Source organism: Paralichthys olivaceus, chromosome 9, assembly GCF_024713975.1.
Source record: "Paralichthys olivaceus isolate ysfri-2021 chromosome 9, ASM2471397v2, whole genome shotgun sequence".
NCBI lineage: Eukaryota > Metazoa > Chordata > Actinopteri > Pleuronectiformes > Paralichthyidae > Paralichthys > Paralichthys olivaceus.
In genome coordinates this window covers 1,640,246-1,646,945 of record NC_091101.1, presented here as the reverse complement: position 1 = coordinate 1,646,945, position 6,700 = coordinate 1,640,246, and positions in this window count along the sequence as shown.

Here is a 6,700-nt window from a genome sequence, read left to right as displayed (position 1 = left end):
GCAGGCTTCCTCAAAGGTGAGGCCCCTGAACCGGCGTTGGTTTTCCTCCCGCGTGCAGCCCAGCCGGTCCAGGATTGCCCTCCTCAGTCGTTGGTAGTCATGCCGAGAGGAAGCCGGAAGGCTGTGGGCGGCCAGCTGCGCTGCACCGGTGAGCAGGGGCAGCAAGCACACAGCCCTCTCCGCAGCCACCCGCAGGCCTCCGCCTTGCCCTCGAAGAGGTCCAGGAACGCCTCCGTGTCGTCCTCCAGGGTCATTGTTTTGGCCACCCGCTGCTGCATCAGCTCCCGCAGGAGAGCCCGGTCCTCGCGCAGATACGCCGCGATGTCGGCGAGGGCCTGCGTCTGGTGTTCTCCTGCATCGCTGCGAGGTGCTGGAGGGCCTGTTTGTCATTCCATCCTCTCCTCTCATGTCCCTGTTCAGGTGCCACTGTGGGATTACTCGGCCCACTCAGGGAAAGTACGGGAGGAGAGAATGGCATTTTTACAATGTTCTTTATTTACTGTACACAGTGCAAACATAAACTAAGCGTGTCCAGCTTTTTCTGCTGGACGTCTCTCTCTCGGCCGCTAGGCCACCGTGTGTGTCTTGGTGTTCTAGTCTGCTCCCGCGTCAGAAGCCTAGCCTACTGCAAGAGACCAGAACCAGGTTACCAGCATGCTCTTATTGATTGCCTGATTACCTGATTCTGTACAGCTGTCCGATCACCTGCTGAGCCACTCCTCCCTGTCGTCCAGCAGTTGGCGCCCTAATCACATCCCGCCGCCACAAGGATTTACCATTTGTCCCAAAATTTATTTCAGCATCCAAACAATTCACTTTCCTTAAAACTTTTTTTTTTTTTACTGAGCTGCCCTTATCTGCAGCTCCTGTAAAACTGTATTTAAATGATAATGACCCATCAAATACATAAGGTGTTAATGACCTATCAGATTCAGAAACGCCTGGGACAAGCAGACTATGCTTTGCTGCAGCTTTTTCAGCACATCTGCTCTCGCATTACCCCGCGAAACTGAATCAAAGTCTTAAGAATGTGCTTCACATTTGCAGACACCAATCAGTTTGAATAACAACACAATCTGCCAAATCATGTACCACTCCCAATGCATACCTACTATCAGTGTATATGTTGACACCCCTGTCACTTTCATATTTGCATTCCTCAGTCAATGCAACCAATTCTGCAGCTTCTGCAGAATAATATAATGGGAGTGATTCAGCCAAATTTGTCATACAAAGATGTAACTACAAAACCCACTTGGTTTCTACCAGTTGCTTGATCTTTTGAAGCTGAGCCATCCACAAACAGCTCCATATATGCATCTATCAGCTGTACTATATCTGAGTCACATAGCTTTTGAAAAGTGTTAAGTCTCTAAGATTTTAGTGTTATTACTTGGTCTGCTCTTCTGATCAGACCTACATGATTTTTGTGCTCAGTCTACAAACATGACGGTACCTATTTTTAACATTAATAGTCATTGATAGTTACAACAAAACTGAATCCTTCATCAATCATATCTTAAAGATGTCCCTACTTTTAGTGTATGTCTGACAATGATAAAAATCTAATCAGGAAGGAGCTCCACAGTCCTAATTGCATTTATCAAATCAAATCAAATCAAATCAAATTTTATTTGTATAGCCCAAATTCACAAAACAAATTTTGCCTCAGAGGGCTTTACAATCTGTACAGGGAGTGACACCCTCTGTCCTTAGACCCTCGGTACGAGTGAGGAAAAACTTGCCCACAAAAAAAACGTTTTAACAGGGAAAAGAAGGTGGAAGAAACCTCAGGGAGAGCCACAGAGGAGGGATCCCTCTCCCAGGACGGACAGACGTGCAATGGATGTCACGTGTACAGAACAACGCAACAGAAACATATTGTACAATTACAATGAAAGACAATGATCACAGTAGCAGTGGTTAGCAGTGGTGGTAATATATACCAATGCTACAATAATAAACAAGTTAATATTTTTTTTTTTGTAATATTCTTTTTATTGGTTTTTAACCGTTTTATAGTACAAACATAAGGGAAACAGAACAGACAGCAAAACAAACAAAACAACAAAAAAGTCCCACCCCAAACTAACAATGAGCACTGCAATATATATCCTTACACATATATCTACATATACATAGATACACACACGTACATCCATGCATACACAAACATATATACGTACACAATCAGCAGGATGACAGGAGACAGGCAAGGGAATAGCGTGTATAAAATAAAAAGAATGAAACAAAATAAAATTAAAAAAGCAGTCAGGCCTCCCCTTCCAGATAAAGATTATTAGTTATGATTTCTTTAAGAATGAATGCATCGGTTCCCAGATCCTCCAAAACTTGGCTGATTTGTGATTGAGGTCATGGGTCAACTTCTCAATAGGAAAAAGAGAAGAAATCTGTGATATCCACATGTCGACTGTAGGGACCTGAGGAGTTGACCACCTCAGCAAAATACATTTTTTAGCCAAAAATAAAAGAGTTATCAACAAAGAATTGATGTCCGCATCAAAGAGATTGTCTATGGTATGACTGAGGAGACAGAAAGAAGAAGTCAGCAAAAATATTTTACCAGTGACCTCCTGAATTACAGAGTGTACCCCCTTCCAGAAAGTCTGTATACGGTCGCATGACCAAAACAAGTGAATAAACGTACCTTTATGTATTTTACATTTATAACAAAGGTTGGACATGTCAGGGAACATTCTCTGGAGGCGAACAGGCGTGTAATAGGTTCTAAAAAAAAATTTAAAGTTCTGTTCATGTATTGAGATTGAAGTACATTTAGGGAAAACCCCACTACAGATCTTGTCCCATTCTTTAGGATTAAACGTCACCTCCAGGTCGCGCTCCCAGACAGGCTTCAAAGAGTCATAACCTGAAGATTCAAAATAAAATAGTGAAACATAAATCTTTGATATCAGTTTTTTGGGAGACTTAGCAAGGGTTATTATGTTTTCCAACTCTGACAGTCCCATGCGAATCTTGCCTGTCCTCAGAAGGGACCCTATAAAGTGACGAATTTGGAGATATTTATAGAAGTCTTTGTGAGGAATATTAAAATCAGCCCTGATTTGCTCAAATGTTTTAACAGAGTCAGAGTCCAACAGGTCCATAAAGTTAGATACGCCCTTAGATGTCCACTCCAACAGACCAATACTTCTTATCTGTACTGGTAGATCTGGATTCAGAGCCAGGGGAGATCGGAAAGAGAAGATAGGAGGAATATTTTGATATTTCCTCACGTCTTGCCAGACTAGTAGTGTGTTATAAACAATTATGTTATTCTTGAGATGATTTAAATGATCTATATTATTGATGAATGGAAGGGAAGTAAGTTTTCTGGGATAACAAGATTGAGATTCAAGACCCAACCATAAGGAATCTTTCCTATTCAAAAACCACTCTGACATCATTTTAAGTTGTGCTGACCAATAGTATAGTTGTAGAGAAGGCAGAGACAAGCCCCCGAGATCATTTGGCTTAGTAAGTGTAGAGAACTTAACTCTTGGGTGTTTATTGTTCCAAATATAGCGAGATACATGAGAATTCAGAGACTTAAAAAATGCAGAGGTCAGATAGCAAGGGAGATTTTGAAATAAATAGTTCAATCGAGGGAGAATATTCATTTTTATAGTGTTGATTCTCCCGAGGAAAGAAGTTGGTAGGGAGGCCCATTTTGTCAGATCATTCTTAACCCTTTGAATTAGAGTTGAGTAATTAGCTTCAAATAGATTATTTAAATCAGGGGTGACAAAGATACCTAAATATTTAAAACCTCTCCTGGACACTTGGAAAGGAGATTGTATAGACATATCCTGGGGGATATTAAAGGGTGTAACAACCGACTTCCCCAAGTTGATCTTATAACCCGACAGGGCACTGAATGTGGCTATAGATTTCAAAACTGCCGGAATTGATTTCTCAGGTTTATTTATATATAAAAGGACATCATCTGCAAATAAGGAAATAATGTGGTTTTCCTCACCCACCCCGATCCCAAATATATCAGGGTTAGTTCTGATGACCTCGGCCAGAGGTTCAATAAACAGTATAAACAGTAAAGGTGACAGGGGGCACCCCTGTCTGCAACCCCTTCGCACCGGGAAGCCATCAGACATCAAGCCATTTGTATTAACTGTAGTTATTGGGTCTGAATAGAAGGTTTTAATCATGTTAATAAAATTAGAGCCCAGGCCAAATTTTGCTAACACCAGAAATAGAAAAGACCATTCTACCCGGTCAAAAGCCTTTTCGGCATCAAGGGAGACTATAAGTGATGGATTTTTTTGTGTGTTAAGATATTGAACAATATTAAGAACGCGACGTACATTGTCTGTGCCATATCTTGATTTTACAAACCCCGCTTGATCTGGATTTATTATTTTCGGAAGGATGTTTTCCAGTCTCCGAGCCAATACCTTTGCCATAATTTTGTAGTCCACATTGAGGAGACTAATAGGCCTAAATGATGAACAGTCTAAAGGGTTTTTATCTTTTTTTAAAAGTAAACTAATGGAAGCGTATCTCCAAGAGGGGGGCATGCCATCTCTCAAGATACCATTAACGGCAGGCATAAACATTGTGCGGATCTCTGGCCAGAATTTCTTAAAAAATTCGAGTGGAAACCCGTCGGGGCCTGGACACTTCCCATTTGGCATAGACTGAATTGCAGCCCAGACCTCCTCTGGAGTGAATGCAGCGTCTAGGCTGTAGCGATCCTCCTCCACAATAGTTGGTAAAGGGACATTGTTCAAATATGAAGCAATGTCAGCCTCGTCAACCTCATCTGTACCATACAGGGATTTATAAAAATCCCGGAAAGTACTATTGATAATCGTTGGATCATATGTGACATCCCCATTCTGTGTTCTTATCATGTTAATTGAGCGATCATTATTTTGATTTTTCAGTTGATGGGCAAGCAGGCGACTGGACTTATTGCCAAATTCATAATATTTCTGTTTAGTATAAAGTAACAGTTTCTGAACATGACGAGTATGATCCAAGTTAAGTGCAGTCTTAACAGCGACTAGCGCCTTTAAGTTTGCTGGGGTAGGTGACTGTTTATGTATCTGCTCCAGCCTAGTCGATTCTTTTTCAAGATTCTTTCTGTTTTCCTCTAGAACTTTTTTCTGGTGGGAGCTATAAGATATAAGGTAACCACGTAAAGTGGCTTTAGCTGCATCCCAGATTGTAGCAGAGGACACTGGAGAGCTTTTATTGTCGAGCCAGAATTGTGATAAGTTGTTCCGGACAAAAACGCAAAAAGAGTCACTATCTAGAAATGACGAGTTGAATCTCCAAGTGGGTGTTCTAGGAATGTTAAATAATGGGTTAATGCATAGATGTACCGGAGCGTGGTCTGATAAGACAATAGAGTCTATACTGCAAGTCTGGACAGAATGTAAAAAGTCTTTGGGAATAAAAAAATAGTCTAGTCTGGAATACGAGCTATGGGGATTTGAATAAAACGTGTAGTCTCTTATTTTAGGGTTTAAGTGTCGCCATATATCTATCAGTCCGGTATCTGTGCATAAGTTTTTAAGGACAGCCGACGCTCTTGGGTTAGACTTGTTTGCAGAAGAGGATTTATCCAGAGAAATGTTCATTATACAATTCAAATCGCCGGCTAGAAAGCCCAAGCCCTTACAGTGATGGTTAAACATCAAAATCATTTGCGACATAAACTGGGGCGAGTCAATATTTGGTGCATAAATATTGAGAATAGTTATATGTTGTTCAAGAATCGAACCCTTAATCAAAATAAATCTCCCCTCTGAGTCCTTTTCTTCATGTTCCAAGATGAAGGGAAGGTTCTTATTTATAAGAATGGCTGTACCTTTTTTATTCTGTGGATTGGAGGAAAAGTAAACTTTGCCTACCCAGCCCCTCTTAAGTTTCAAATGTTCTGTATCAGATAGCCTGGTTTCCTGAAGTAATGCTATGTCAGATTTTTGTTTTTTCAAATATGTTAAAATCTTCTTCCTTTTAATTACATGGCCCAGTCCCTGGACATTCCAAGTAATAAGTTTAAGTGAACTAGACATGAGAGCCACAAAGCCGGAAAATGATTAAATAGCAGGAGCTGAGTGCGGGGGAATTAGTCAAAATGCAGGCAGTTGTATGAGAAAATAAACCTAGACTCCAATCATCCAACAAAAGGAAAAAAAAACACGAAAAATATAAACAGCAGCGCTTACCCTCCCCTATCCTGTCCCCAAACGACAGGAAAAAACTACCCCAAATTAAGTCACTGGGCATACTAAACATAGTCCAAATCCTAGTTTAGCAGGTAGATCACAGTAACAACTAGGACACCAAAAACGTTGTCCACACCCCAGGCTAAGTAATATACAGCACTATGAGACACCCCAGGATAGTGGTTTTCCACCTTTTGCCTGGACCACAACATTAGTGCAAAGTGTTCTTTGAATACAGACGACACACAGAGCTGATACGATAAGGGTATATGAATTAACAAACTAAATAAAAAAATGCAAGTGCTGTATTTGTGACAAAAGGAGAGAAAAAAAGGGGGAAATAAAGCACTGCAGTAGAGTATGAAATCACTCTAAATATAATACAAAATGAGAGTAAAATAAAAACACCTTATTACGGGTCGATCAATCAGCTCCGTTGATATTAAACTATTTTCTCAAAGTCCGTGTGGTGGTCACAGAAAAAT